At 47.8% G+C, this 16,314-nt stretch overlaps 1 protein-coding gene across 12 annotated transcripts in view; it reads left to right on the top strand.

The window, feature by feature from the left end:
* LOC143989174 (uncharacterized) overlaps nt 1-16,314 on the top strand; it is a 61,827-nt gene that overhangs the window by 16,244 nt on the left and 29,269 nt on the right. The window lies entirely within an intron of this gene.

Raw genomic sequence — 16,314 nt, 5'->3', positions numbered from 1 at the left:
TCCTCAGGTGAGATGGGCTCCATGTCCCCAGGGTAGAAAGGGCCCCTGTCCCTATGTGAGATGGGGTCCCTAGGTGAGAAGGGGTCCCTGTCCCCAGGTGAGATGGGCTCCATGTCCCCAGGTGAGATGGAGGTGGTCCCTAGGTGAGAAGGGTCCCTGTCCCCAGATAAGATGGGGTCCCTGTCCCTAGCTGAGATGGGGGTCCCTGTCCCCAGGTGAGATGGGGGTCCCTGTTACCAGGTGAGATGGGGGTCCCTGTCCACAGGTGAGATGGGGTTCCTGTCCCCAGGTGAGATGGGGTCCCTGTCCTCAGGTGAGATGGGTTCCATGTCCACAGGTGAGATGGGGGTGGTCCCTAGGTGAGAAGGGGTCCCTGTACACAGGTGAGATGGGGTCCCTGTCCCTAGGTAAGATGGGGGTCCCTGTCCTCAGGTGAGATGGGCTCCATGTCCCCAGGGGTGAAAGGGCCCCTGTCCCTATGTGAGATGGGGTCCCTAGGTGAGAAAGGGTCCCTGTCCCCAGGTGAGATGGGCTCCATGTCCCCAGGTGAGATGGAGGTGGTCCCTAGGTGAGAAGGGTCCCTGTCCCCAGATAAGATGGGGTCCCTGTCCCTAGCTGAGATGGGGGTCCCTGTCCCCAGGTGAGAGGGGGGTCCCTGTCACCAGGTGAGATGGGGGTCCCTGTTACCAGGTGAGATGGGGGTCCCTGTCCACAGGTGAGATGGGGTTCCTGTCCCCAGGTGAGATGGGGTCCCTGTCCTCAGGTGAGATGGGTTCCATGTCCACAGGTGAGATGGAGGTGGTCCCTAGGTGAGAAGGGGTCCCTGTACCCAGGTGAGATGGGGTCCCTGTCCCTAGGTAAGATGGGGGTCCCTGTCCTCAGGTGAGATGGGCTCCATGTCCCCAGGGTAGAAAGGGCCCCTGTCCCTATGTGAGATGGGGTCCCTAGGTGAGAAGGGGTCCCTGTCCCCAGGTGAGATGGGCTCCATGTCCCCAGGTGAGATGGAGGTGGTCCCTAGGTGAGAAGGGTCCCTGTCCCCAGATAAGATGGGGTCCCTGTCCCTAGCTGAGATGGGGGTCCCTGTCCCCAGGTGAGATGGGGGTCCCTGTCACCAGGTGAGATGGGGGTCCCTGTTACCAGGTGAGATGGGGGTCCCTGTCCACAGGTGAGATGGGGTTCCTGTCCCCAGGTGAGATGGGGTCCCTGTCCTCAGGTGAGATGGGTTCCATGTCCACAGGTGAGATGGGGGTGGTCCCTAGGTGAGAAGGGGTCCCTGTACCCAGGTGAGATGGGGTCCCTGTCCCTAGGTAAGATGGGGGTCCCTGTCCTCAGGTGAGATGGGCTCCATGTCCCCAGGGGTGAAAGGGCCCCTGTCCCTATGTGAGATGGGGTCCCTAGGTGAGAAAGGGTCCCTGTCCCCAGGTGAGATGGGCTCCATGTCCCCAGGTGAGATGGAGGTGGTCCCTAGGTGAGAAGGGTCCCTGTCCCCAGATAAGATGGGGTCCCTGTCCCTAGCTGAGATGGGGGTCCCTGTCACCAGGTGAGATGGGGGTCCCTGTTACCAGGTGAGATGGGGGTCCCTGTCCACAGGTGAGATGGGGTTCCTGTCCCCAGGTGAGATGGGGTCCCTGTCCTCAGGTGAGATGGGTTCCATGTCCACAGGTGAGATGGAGGTGGTCCCTAGGTGAGAAGGGGTCCCTGTCCCCAGGTGAGATGGGGGGTCCCTGTCCCCAGGTGAGATGGGGGTCCCTGTCCCTAGGTGAGATGGGGGTCCCTGTCCCCAGGTGAGATGGGGGGATGGAGTGAGGTATGGGATTGTGTGTGGGGGATATGGATTCTCACTCACCATGAGCAGGTCTGCAGGGCACTCTTCCATGGCTGACTGGACTTCCTCCAGCAACACACACAGGGCGATTAACATATCTCCGAGGCAAGGAAGATTTGTGTATGATGGGGGGGGGGGTTGGCAGACAAGCCTGTAGTGCCCTCCGACTCTCATACGGCTGCACCTGTGTGCTTAAACTTTGCACTTAAACTTACTTTAAACCATCTCAAGCTCTTTAATTAGGTGATTGCCCACGTGAGTGGGAGGCCTTAGTCAACCGCCTAATTTGCCTAATTAGAGAGCCGCCTCTGCACATGTCATACAAGGCAGATATGGGGGTGTCTCATAGGCGGCAATTGCCAGAACCTAATGGTAAATGGGAAAAACCATAAACATAATGCACCTGGAAGGTGCAAAACTAGATGGAACACATAGATCACATAGATCATATAGCTTGAATTAAACCTACCTTCCGCTACTTACGCTTCAAGCATATATTATTATTATACAGGATTTATATAACGCCAAAGGTTTGCGCAGTGCTTAACAAAATGAAGGCAGACATTACAGTTACATTACAATTTGGTACAAGAGGAATCATACATATATAAACATGTATAAGATGTATAGGGTATAATCCTCTCCTAGGTATTTCAGTTCTAGCGTCCAGAGAAATATTCATCAAGTAGGTGGGTCTAGAAGTAAAAAGTATGGATATAATGTATATATAAATCACTGAAGAAATGGTAAACATACAAGACCCAGTTGATAATGTTAATAACCTAATGAAGTCCCTTGCACACTCACCTGGCTATAGTCATGAAACAGATATACACTGTATATATTTAGGGTAGGCTTCTGTATTTGAACATGTGAAAATTGTAAGTAGCCTAGTTGAAGCAGGTCTACAGTGTTATCTCACCATAGATATCTGTGGGTAGTATATAAATACAATGCAATTAATATCTGTTATGCCGCGTACACACGACCGGACTTTTCGACAGACTAGGTTCGACGGTCTTCCCGACGGACTCTCAGCGGAGTTCCGACAGACTTTCTGAATGAACGGACTTGGCCGGACACAATCACACCAAAGTCCGACGGATTCAAACGTGATGACGTACGACCGGACTAGAATAAGGAAGTTCATAGCCAGTAGCCAATAGCTGCCTTAGCGTCGGTTTTCATTCTTCGGACTAGCATACACACGAACTGATTTTTTTGACCAGACTCAAGTCTGTCGGAAAGATTTGAAACATGTTTTAAATCTAAAGTCCATCTGATTTTTAGACAGCAAAGGTCCAATGAAGCCCACACACGTTCAAATTGTCCAGCTGATTTGTTCCGTCGGATCTAGTCGAAAAGTCCGGTGGTGTGTACGCGACATTAGTGTTGGTTATATGGTCATTGACAGTAAGTCCCAGAAGGGAGTAGGGTTATGAAAGGGCTTACCAGCGATTGCTGTCATTAACCTGCTAAGGAACCTCCATGGTTTCACCTGTAGGATAGGTGCTGCCTGATCCCCCCCATGTAGTCCTCATATATATGCACCCCGATCAGTGAATCACATCACGCCACCAGGGGCGGGGTGTGTTGTTAGCCGACCCGGATATGATATCCGCGCATGCACCGACCCACCCACACATGCACACATCGTCCCACGGCCAAAGATCAGCCAGGGCCAAAGTGCAGGACAGGATGGAACATCCAGGATGGACTGGATGCGGCTGGGGGCAGGAGCACCCTCCAGTTGAACCACCAAATGCCACATATGAATACCCTCATCGAGTGCCAGGGAACCTGGAACTAAAGGCCATCACAAATGGCGCCTACAGCCCCATATCTGCCCATAGAGCAATCACAGAATATCTCCAAAAGGCATTCATGATAGCATGTTCAGGGAACCCACGTTGCATATAGAGCAGTCAGCCCATATCCTGGTAAAGCTGATGTCCAGGAAAGCTGCCAAGTACATAGATGAGATACATGGAGTGCAGCCACTTCACCTGCCAAATAATTTGTAGATTTAATCTGTGACTCCTGAGATTTACACAAATCTGGCAGCCCAGTTACTTGACTTTTCTCCAAAAAGTTAACCCTTTTTAAGTTAAAGTAAAAGGTTCACATGATAGCCAGCAGATCCTCTGTGTCCTAAACTTATATTGCCTTCTAGACTATGCCACTCACCAACCACAATAAAATATGAATATAAGTCCCTCTGCACTCCCACTGGTACAATACTGGTACAATATCCTGTGTATGTTGGGTACAGTGTTAACGGGGCTCTCTGTCCTTTATCCTCAGTCAGACCTGCAAATAGTCCAGATATGAAAGTCAAATGAAGGGGGGCTGTGTTCTGATGTAAAGGCAGGGCTCTGATGTGATGGGGGAGACCTCCAAAGTGATTAGGGGCCTCTCTTGAAGGGGGGGGGGCTCTGATGTGATTGAAGGCCTCTGATGTGAAGGGTAAACTCTGATATAAATGTTGAGCTCTGATTTGATGGGGGGACCACTGATGTGATTGGAGACCTCTTATGTGAAGGGGGAGCTCTGATGTGGAGGAGGGCTCTGATGTGATAGGGGGCCCTGATGTGATGGGGAACCTCTTTTGTGAAGGGGGGTTGTGATCGGATGGGAGTCTTTTATATGAGGAGGGTTCTGATGTGATGGGGAACCTCTGATGCGAAGGGGGACTTTGATGTGATGGGGAACCTCTGATGCGAAGGGGGGCCTTTGATGTGATGGGGAACCTCTTATGTGAAGCGGGGCTGTGATCTGATAGGAGTCTGTGATATGGAGGAGGGAACTCTGATGTAAAGGAGGGCTCTGATGTGAAGGGGGACTGCTGATGTGATTGGGGGAGGGGTCCGATGTGAAGGGGGGCTTTGATGTGATGGGGAACTTCTGATGTGAAGGCGGGACTCTGACATGATGGGGGACCTCTGATGTGAAGGGTGGCTCTGATGTGATGGGGAGCTCTGATGTGATAGGGGGCCTCTGGTGTCATCGGAGGCCTCTGATGTAAATGTAGCACCCCCTCAGAAACCACTTGGCAGATTGGGTTCTCTGTATTTTTGCCTCGACTTGGTGAACAGCCTTGGCCCCTCTAACACACCAGTTTAACCACTTAAGGGACTGAGGCTCTTTCTGAGATTGGTTGTTTACAAGTTAAAAACAATTTTTTTTGCTAGAAAATTACTTAGAAAAAAATGTAGAATGTTTGGTGGGTTCTAACACCCTAGAGAATAAAATGGCAGTCGTTGCAATACTTTCTGTCGCACCGTATTTGCGCAGCGGTCTTACAAGCGTACTTTTTTGCAAAAAATACACTTTTTTTTAATAAAAAAATAAGACAACAGTAAAGTTAGCCCAAGTTTTTTTATATTGTGAAATATAATGTTATGCCGAGTAAATTGATACCCAACATGTCACGCTTCAAAATTGCGCCCGCTCGTGGAATTGCGTCAAACTTTTACCCTTAATCTCCATAGGTGACGTTTAAAAAATTCTACAGGTTGCATGTTTTTAGTTACAGAGGAGGTCTAGGGCTAAAATTATTGCTCTCACTCTATTAATCGCGGCGATACCTGACATGTGTGGGTTGACCACCGTTTTCATATGCGGGCGGTACTCTCGTATGTATTCACTTCTGCACGTGAGCTCTGCGGGACGGGGAGCGTTTAAAAAAAATATTTTTCTTATTTATTTTATCTTTTATTTTTAATTTTTACACTGTTTTAAAAAAAAAAAAGCGTCACTTTTATTCCTATTAAATCCCTTGTAATAGAAATAAAGCATGACAGGACCTCTTAAATATGAGATCTGGGGTCAAAAAGACCTCAGATCTCATATTTACACTAAAATGTAATAAAAAATATAAAAAAAAAAAAATGGCCCTTTAAGAACTATGGGCGGAAGTGACGTTTTGACGTTGCTTCCGCCCTGCAGTGTCATGGAGACAGGTGGGGGCCATCTTCTCCTTACTTGTCTCCATGCACAGCATATGAAAGGATCCGATCGCCTCCACCGCTGCCGGTAAGCGGCGGAGGGCAGCGGATCGTGGCGGGGGGGGGGGGGTCTCTCCTGCCACCGATAAAAGTGATCTTGTGGCAAATCCGCTGCAGAGACCACTTTTATCCTATAGCCAGCCAAACACGGGGATCCCGGGGTTATTGGAGCTTGTTGCTACCATAACAACGATATCCATCCTCAAAGTGAAGACGTATATAGTTCTGCAAAGATAAAAGACCAGGTGCGCCAGACTCAGTGTAGTATTATGGTATCTATTTAATAAAATTAAATGCAAGTATCAAGCCAGAAGAATTAGCTGAAGTCGTTAAAGAACTGCCTTTCGCATAAGTCCCCGGGACTGGATGGTTTACCCTATCTTTATTATAAAACCTTTCTCCCAATTTTAAGCCCATATTTATTAGACCTTTTTTCTTCCCTGCAGAAGGGTATTATCCCTCACCCTAAATTTTTACATGCTCTTATTACAGTTCTCCCGAAACCTGGCAAACCCCCATCACTACCAGATAGCTACAGGCCCATAGCCCTACTCAACTCAGATTATAAAATCTTTACAAAAATCTTAGCTAATAGACTTTCCCCTATAATACCTAACCTCATTCATAGGGATCAGGTAGGCTTTGTCTCAGGTAGACGGGCAGGCGACAACACCACACCAGACGCACCATTGATCTGATAGATTTACTTGACAAAACATCCCGCTCTGCCCTTATCTTGAGCTTTGATGCGCAGAAAGCATTCGATAGATTTGGCTGGCCATGCATGTTTGCCACACTTACGCGCTTTGGATTCTTAGGTTCCTTTATGTCAGCTCTCCAGGCCTTATACTCCCACCCCACCTCCCAAGTACAACTGGCATCTTTTGTATCCCCGCCCTTTACACATAGTAATGGCACCAGACAAGGGTGCCCCCTCTCCCCCTCATTGTTTATATTATGCCTTGAACCCCTAGCTGCGGCCATCCGTGGGCACCTGGATATAAGTGGAGTCTCTCTGAGACAGAAAGAGTACAAATTGTCTCTTTTCGCAGACGATATACTGCTCACTTTAACGAAACCACATATTTCGCTCCCCGACCTCCACGCTTTATTAGATATATTCAGTAAACTCTCGTGTTATAAAGTTAATACGGCCAAGACGGAAGCTCTCCATATCCACATTGCCCCCACTCCTCTTACCACCCTACAAAACAACTTCCCCTACCATTGGTGCTCTGTGTCCCTTAAATATCTAGGCATACACTTAAGGGCATTTTATCACACCTTGTACCAAGCTAACTTCCTCTCCTTAATTTTGGAAACACATGGCTTATTCCGTAAATGGGCAGATTGGCCTCTGTCTCTTCTGGGCAGGATAAATGTCCTCAAGATGGCTATACTTCCAAAATTCTTATATCTTTTTGAAACCTTGCCAATTGCGCTCCCAATGTCACAACTTTGAAATATCCAACGGGCCTTCACTAAATTTATTTGGGGTAACAAAGCGCACAGGATTGCTAGCACGGTGGTGTTCGCTCCCTGCTCCCAAGGAGGGTTGGGAGCACCCAATAATATTAAATACTACTATGCTACCCATCTCACAGTGACCGTCTCATGGTCATCGCGCTTTGCAACAAGTAGATAGTCGGAATTGGAAATGAGCGTTACTAGCCCTGTACATCCTTGTTCAATGCTCTGGACCGATCTGACCTCTTCCATATCTCAGCTCAGACATATATGCCTAAGACCAATGCTATTTACTCTTTCCATTTGGAAAAAAATGTAACAAGAGGTTCTCCCTCTCTTCTCCATGCCCACGTCTCTTAAACATTATTTTTAACCCGGACCTGCCAGACAGCCTTTCCTATGTTAACATGAATCCATGGTCTCAGGCGGGCATTTTTCCGTTCCGCCACATAGTGCACCCTGTAACCTGCAAGCTACTCTCCTTTCAAGAATTCCAAAACAAATTTGACATACCCAGGGTGCCCACCTCCCTCCCCCTTTCCCCCCTTCTAATTCTACTCTCTATATTCTTTCATCCCCCGACCTCTCCTTTCCTCTCCCCTTTCCTCCTATCCAACTAAACAATGATCCCTCCCTGAGGACACTCAACCGACCTTTAGCCACGTAGAGTTGCAATTGAGAAGCTGTCTACATTCCCACACTATCATTAGAGCCAGGAGCAACTCCTTTTTCGGAACCCAAGTTAGACCTGACGATGTTGGTCTCGCGGGTGGAGCACCCATATTTAGCACTACTTGACACGACTTGATTGCATCTCTTGTAATATATCATTATATTGGTTATATGTTTGTTTCTAGGCTATGATTAGCTTTGTGTAGCACTGTCCTATCAACCACGACCAATGTAACCTTGTTTTTGCGACACATATGCCGTGTTACGAAGGAGTCGTGACAGCACCGTTTGTACTTGATTTATGCCTGTCGCACATGTTTGTATAATGTGAATTGGTTAATAAAATCATTTATGGAAAAAAAAAAATCTTATCTTCAATTTAAGCATTACTTCCATTCCGTATCACCTGACATGGTCTTAGAAAAACCCAATGCCTTTGAAGCTTTATGCGCCCAAGGCCCATATCAGTCTGGTCTCATATCCTCTATATACAAGATCCTCCATGACTCAACTCTACCCACGTTAGACTCTCATGTATACATGCGGAGATGGGCCAAGGCACTTCCATCCCCTATATCCCTCCCTCAATGGCAAGAGATCTAAACTTCCATATCTAAGGTTTCCAGATGTTTGGAGCAGAGAGAGACAGCTTATAAGGTCCTCATGTTTTGGTACGGGACCCCTGAGGTTATACATAAATATGACCCCTCTGTATCCCGGAAATGCTGGAGATGTATGCGGGATGTGGGAACACACTACAATATCTTTTTGGAATGCCCGTTAATTTTGCCATTCTGGTCCTCGGTCCAGTCAGTGCTTCAATTGGTGTTGGAGATGGACAAAAGACCCGGCACATTACTTGTTAGGCCTCCCAGTCCCGGGAATATCTAAACATGCCAAGAAATTGATGTCATATATTCTCTTAGCTGCCAAGAGAGTAATACCTACCCATTGGTTATCTTCCGACCCTCCCACACAATCCTAACTGATCTTAACTATAGCGCAGATGCGCAGAATGAAACATATAACGGCGGAGATTCAGGACTCCCTGCCTCAATTCTCGAAGATATGGGATCCTTGGGACAAATCCTCTTTTAATCCTAAATCACTATCCTAAAATGCTATCAAATGTCCCTTAGGCAACTTACCCCTTCATACTCAAATGATTAGCCTACCTGCTATTATTATATATTCTATTAATATACAATTGCTGTATCAAGATCCATGGTGTACCCTTTCTCCCTTATTTTTCTTTCTACTTTCCTCCTCATATTATATCATTCACTAAACAATGCTTTTTTTTCTTTGAATAAGATGGCAGGGATGCTCCTCTGTATCGTGTTTGTTTTTTCTCTGCTTTGTTAAGAAAAATTTTAAATAAATATACATTTACAAAAAAATAAAAATAAAATAATTAAATGCAAGCCAAATGGCTACTCACAAGAAGGGAGTAAATACAGGCTATAATGCATGGTCCAAGAGGCAAAGTCATTCAGCGGTCCAAGGTACTGTCCATATGGTTTAAAGATGGCAGGGTCCAGATGGTGTGGACAATAAGGCGCTTGGGAATGGAGTAGCGATGTAGCGGTGTAGCCTCTGATGTAGTCCGGAAGGCCGGAAAGGTACAGTATAAAAGAGTACTATGCAGCAAACGGAAACCGGAACCGGAAGTGCGTTCCAGCCTGGACCGCAAACAGCGAGGACCGGAACTGATGCGATAAGAGCAGCCAATAGGATGACGCGTTTCACAGCATCCACTGTTTCTTCAGATCCCACTCCTAAGGTTGCAGCCGCCAGTGTAGAGTGGAACCCATGTTGGAACTATCAGATAGACTTTTCCATTACTATCATCCCTTTTAGCTATTTATTTTATGATTACTAGAGTTGGTCTTTGCGCCGTCATCCCCTTTTTTCCTACATGTATATAGTTCTGCGGAGGTCGGCAAGTGGTTAAACAATTGAATACTGCATTGTATTTGGGAGCACAAATATAGGGACACTGCACACAACTAAAGGTCAGTGTCAAATGCAAATATCAGACTGGTTAGTGGTAAATGAACCCAATATATTGTCACAAGTAAATAGCAGTATGTACATAAAAGAGTAAATAAAGGATTAGGTCAATCACAGTTCTCTAGACAATGGGGTTGATTTACTAAAGGCAACACTACGCAGTTGCACTCTACAAGAGCAGTTGCTCTGCAGCTTGTTAAATGAGCAGAAGCTCTGCGGACTTCCATCATCCAATCAAGTGCAAGCAAAAATGCATTTTTTTTCCTTGCGTGTGATTGGGTATTCTTTGTAAAGTGAAGCTTTACCTCATTTACTAAGCTCTGGAGAAACTGCACTTGCAGAGAGCAACTGCTTCGCCTTTAGTAAATCAACCCCTATATGTTCACAAGGCTATGGGTGTCTATGCAGCTAAATTAAAGTAAACATGGTAATCCACAAATCAGCAACAGGCAATGGCACTAGAAAAATGAATGAATATTAGATTCCATGCCTAAGACCTAGAATGTGGCTGCTGCCTGACCCTTATTCCCCACCAGAGGTGGAAAATATAGAAAATATACATAAAGAGAGGTATGGGTGGCACTGCCCCAGTATTAGTGTCAGGGCCGTCTTTAAGGCAGGGCAAAAGGGGCAGCTGCCCTGGGCCCTGTCATTGTTGTGGGGCCCACAGCGATTGCTTCATACTTGCCAACTATCCCAGTTTAAATTCCATTGTCGCTTGAAGTTTTAGTCCTGTGCTGTGTCCCGATATCTCAGTGTGAAGTGCTGATACTAATGCTGCCCAGCACTGCCCTATTGTTGTGTGCAGATGACTCACCTGCAGACCCTGTTTTTACATGTAAATAACCGGCATTCATATGTAAATAGCGGCGGCATTACTAAGTAAATAGCTGTGGCCGGCAGCATTGATATGTAAATAAAGGTGGCATTCATATGTATATCATGCTCCCCTGCAGTGAGGAGATGATGTGCTTTAACCTCTAGCAACCAATCAGTGAGAAGTAATACTGTACGGTAATCTCTAGCAACCAATTAACAAGCAGAAATAATTTGCTGTAACCTCTAGCAACTAATCAGTGAGCCGTAATGTGTGCTGTAACCTCTAGCGACCAGTCATTAAGCGGTAATGATATGCTGTAACCGCTGGCAACCAATTGCAATTCCTGCCTGATCTGACACAGTAAACTGATTTTAAGTCTAGCTGCTATTTATTGTATGTCTCAGAGCAGGTGGAGAGTGAAATTGTATGGGGGGGGGGGAGGGGAGGGGGGGCAAGAAATTTTTTGTCCAGGGTCCAATCAATATTAAGACGGCCCTGGTTAGTGTATGCAAATAGTGTATAAAAAATGTGCTAGGGTTATGCATTACACCTTTAACTAATGTCCTAAGTAAGAAAAAATGATATTGCAGTTGATGAATCAGAGCCTACTGCGTCAGAATGGCACAGCTGGGCAAAACGACGTTATGTAACGTCGCTTCGCCCTGTGGCCACGGAGCCGATGCGAGTGCCCGGCGGTCGCAATCACTGCCGGGCTCCCACGATTGCTCGTGGCACAAAAAGAACTGGAAACGGTGTGTGAACACACCGTTTCTGGTTCTCTGAGGGGAGAAGAGACAGATCGTCTGTTCATAGAGAGTATGAACAACGATCTGTCATCTCCCCTACACAGTCCCTTCCCCCCTTCAGTTAGAACACACACTAGGGAACACAATTAACCTCTTGATCGCCCCTAGTGTTAACCCCTTCCCTGCCAGTGACATTTTTACAGTAATCAATGCATTTTTATAGCACTGATCGCTGTATAAATACCAATGGTCCCAAAAATGTGTCAAAATTGTCCGACTAGTCTGCCATAATATCACAGTCCTGATAAAAATCGCAGATCGTCGCCATTACTAGTTAAAAAAAAAAAAACATAATAAAAATGCGTATTTGTAGACGCTATAACTTTTGCACCAATCAATATACGCTTATTGCGATTTTTTTTACCAAAAATATGTAGAAGAATACATATCGGCCTCAACTGAGGAAAACATTTTTTTTTTTATATATTTTTGGGGATATTTATTATAGCAAAAATTAAAAAAATATTGTGTTTTTTTCAAAATTGTCACTCTTTTTTGTTTATAGCGCAAAAAATAAAAACCGGCAGAGGTGATCAAATACCATCAAAAGAAAGCTTTATTTGTGGGGAAAAAAAGACATCAATTTTATTTCGCTACAATGTAGCACGACCGCACAATTGTCAGTTAAAGCGACGCAGTGCCCAATCGCAAAAAGTGCTCTGGTCAGGAAGGGGGTAAATCCTTCCAGGGCTGAAGTGGTTAATTGTCATAGCAGAGTTCCCTTCTCCAACTACATATCCCATGGTTCACTGCTCCCAACATTAAAGTATCTTGAGCTCCTCCTTCTGCTTGTAAGCTCCACCTGGTGGATGGAGGTGAGGTAGTGTTAACCCATTCATGCTGAAATCCAATGCAGACACAATAAGCACTGCAGCAATGTATACTAAATCACTCTCTGTCTCTGTTTTTTTACTAACAATAATCATGACATTTACTGACAAAGCCATATTATTTTACTGACATTTAAAAAAAAAGTACATAAAATGGTTGTTTTAAGTGCAAATATCAATATGTAAGTGATAAACCTGTATCTAGTGCTTTTAGCAATATGTTTAAAATGGTTGTAAAGGCTGAAGGTTTTTTTTATCTTAATGCATTCTGTGTGCAGCATCCCCCCTAATACTTACCTGAGCTTCCTCTAGCTCCAGCGATGTTGTAGGAATGTCTCGGCCATCTGGGACTCCCCTCCTCATTGGCCGAGACAGCAGCGTATTGCCATCAATTGAAGTCAGTCAGCCAATGAGAATAGAAAGGGCCAGGCCGCAGTTCCGTGTCTGAATGGACACAGGGAGTTGTATTTTGGCTTGGCGGCCCCCATAACAAGCTGCTGGCTGTGGGGGCAGTCAACAGGAGGGAGGGGCCGGGAACAGCAAAGAGGGACCCGAGAAGAGGAGGTTTGGGGCTGCTCCGTGCAAAACCACTACATGGAGCAGGTAAGTATAACATGATGGTTATTTTTAATTATAAAAAAAAAATAGACTTTACTATCACTTTAGGTTATAAGGAAAGTCCAAATCCCTATTTCTCCTTTTAAATGAAGGTAAAGTTAATATAGCCCAGCAGTTTTGTCACTGTCGTCCAGCTGGAGAGATTTCCCTTCAATTTCAGTCCCATAGACTAGTCGTCCCCAACCTTTTTTGCAGCGGGGACCGGCATTATGGATTAAAATTGTGCCAAGGGTGATGGGGGACCTCTGATGTGATTGAGCCCTCTGATGTGATGGGTGACCTCTAATGTGATTGGGCCCTCTGATGTGAAGGAGGACCTCTGATGTGATGGGGCCCTCTGATGTGATGGGGGTACCTCTGGTCTGATGGGGACATCTAATGTGATGGGGGGACCTCTGATGTGATTGGTGGCTCTTAAGAGGGAGCTTTGATGGGGGGTCTCTGGTGTGATGGAGGTCCTCTGATGTGATGGGGGGGCTTTGATTGGATGGGGGGACCTCTGATGTGATAGGGGACTTCTGATGTGATTGGGGGCCTCTGATTGGATGGGGGGACCTCTGATTGGATGGGGGGACCTCAGATGTGATAGGGAGCCTCTGATGTGATGGGGACTGCTAAAGTAATGTTGGGAACCTCTGATGTGATTGGGGGCCTCTAAAGGGGGAGCTGTGATGGGGGGTGTCTCTGGTGTGATGGGGACCTCTGATGTGATGGGGGGACCACTAATGTAACAGGGCCTCTGATGTGATGGGGCCTCTGATGTGATGGGGGATCTCTGGTGTAATAGGGGCTTCTGATGTGATGGGGGGGCATTGATTGGGTGAGGGACCTCTGATTGAATGGGGGGCTCAGATGTGATGGGGAGCCTATGATGTGATGGGGACCTCTAAGGGGATGGGGGGACCTCTGATGTGATTGGGGGATTCTCTCCACTGTCTCCAGTCCAGTCCAGTGCATATTGGCAAGCCTGGCTTTCGGCACTCCCGCTTACTTGCTCTTGACTCCTTCACTGTCTCCAGGCTCCTCCTCTGCCTCCACTGACAGTGCTCCTGTGGACTTTGTAGAATGACACCGCTGAGAATATGCGCTGGCCTGCCCAATCTGAGCCCGGCTGAGTGCAGCCAAGCCCTGCTGACTTCAAAACTTCCCATGCCAGGTTGAAGCCACAGTCTGTGAATCACGCCTAATTTATGAACTGTCTCTAAATTTACAGACAGTTGGCAACTCTGGTCTCTGGCCAAGCACCTAGCTACACGAAGGAGGGCTGTGATCTGTTCAGGAACCTCTGATGGGAATGGGGGACTCTGATATGATGGAGGACCTTTGGTGCTAAGGTGGGGCTCGAATGTGATGGGGGTGCCTCTGATGAGATTGGCCTCTAAAGGGGGAGCTATGATGGGGGGTCTCTGATGCGATGTTGGCATCTGACAATATGGGGGACATCTGATGTGAAGGAGGGATTCTGATGTATAGGTGGTGCTCTGATGTGATGTGGGGGGAACCTCTGATGTGATGAGGGCCTCTGATGTGATGGGGGACCTCTGGTGTGATGGTGGCCTCTGGTGTGATGGGGGATCTCTGATGTGATTGGGCCCTCTGATGTGATGGGGTACCTCTGATGTGATGGGGGACCTCTGATGTGATGGGGTACCTCTGGTGTGATGGGGGACAGCTAATGTGATGGGGGACCTCTGATGTGATGGGGGTACCTCTGGTGTGATGGGGACATCTAATGTGATAGGGGGACCTCTGATGTGATTGGGGGCTCTAAAGGGGAGCTGTGATGGGGGGTCTCTGGTGTGATGGAGGACCTCTGATGTGATGGGGGGCTCTGATTGGATGGGGGGACCTCTGATGTGATAGAGGACTTCTGATGTGATGGGGGCCTCTGATTGGATGGGGGCCTCTGATTGTATGGGGAGACCTCTGATTGGATGGGGGACTTCAGATATGATGGGGAGCCTCTGATGTGATGGTGGCCTCTAAAGTAATGGGGGAACCTCTGATGTGATTGGGGGTCTCTAAAGGAGGAGCTGTGATGGGGGTGTCTCTGGTGTGATGGGGGCCTCTGATGTGATTGGGGGCTCTAAAGGGGAGCTGTGATGGGGGACCTCTGGTGTGATAGGGGACTTCTGATGTGATGGGGGGGCCTCTGATTGGATGGGGGACCTCTGATTGGATGAGGGGACCTCTGATTGGATGGGGGGGCTCAGATGTGATGGTGAGCCTCTGATGTGATGGGACCTCTAAGGTGATGGGGGGACCTCTGATGTGATTGGGGGCCTCTAAAGGGGGAGCTGTGATGGGGGGGTTCTCTGGTGTAATGGGGACCTCTGATGTGATGGGGGGACCTCTGATGTGATGGGGGACCTCTGATGTGATGGGGGACCTCTGATGTGATGGGGGGGACCTCTGGTGTGATAGGGGACTTCTGATGTGATGGGGGGTCTCTGATTGAATGAGGGGCCTCTGATTAGATGAGGGTACCTCTGATTGGATGGGGGGGGGGCTCAAATGTGATGGGGAGCATCTGATGTGATGGGGACTTCTAAATTGATGGGGGGACCTCTGATGTGATTGGGGCATCTAAAGGGGGAGCTGTGATGGGGGTCTCTCTGGTGTGATGGGGGACCTCTGATGTTATGGGGGGACCTCTAATGTGATGGGGCCTCTGATGTGATGGGGGGACCACCTTTGTGATGGGGCCTCTAATATGATGGGGGGGCTCTGATGTGAAGGGGGCCTCTGATGTGATGGGGCCTCTGATGTGATGAGGGGCCTCTGATGTGATGAGGGGCCTCTGATGTGATGAGGGGCCTCTGATGGGATGGGGGGGGCCTCTGGTGCGATAGGGGACTTCTGATGTGATGGGGGGGCTCTGATTGGATGAGGGGACCTCTGATTGGATGGGGGGGCTCAGATGTGATAGGGAGCCTCTGATGTGATGGGGACCTCTGATGTGATTGGGGGCCTCTAAAGGGGGAGCTGTGATGGGGGGGTCTCTGGTGTGATGGGGACCTCAAATGTGATAGGGCCTCTGATGTGATGGGGGACCTCTGATGTGATGGGGGGACCTCTGGTGTGATAGGGGACTTCTGATATGATGGGGAGCCTCTGATTGAATGGGGGGCCTCTGATGTGATGGGGAGCTTCTGATATGATGGGGACCTCTAAAGAGATGGGGGGACCTCTGATGTGATTGGGGGCCTCTAAAGGGTGAGTTGCGATGGGGGTCTCTGATGTGATGAGGGACCTC

This window comes from Lithobates pipiens, unplaced genomic scaffold, assembly GCF_037356315.1.
Source record: "Lithobates pipiens isolate NorthernLeopardFrog02 unplaced genomic scaffold, aLitPip1_a1.2 Scaffold_18, whole genome shotgun sequence".
Lineage (NCBI taxonomy): Eukaryota > Metazoa > Chordata > Amphibia > Anura > Ranidae > Lithobates > Lithobates pipiens.
Note: the sequence above shows the minus strand (reverse complement) of the source record. Positions and strands in the feature narration are given on the sequence as shown.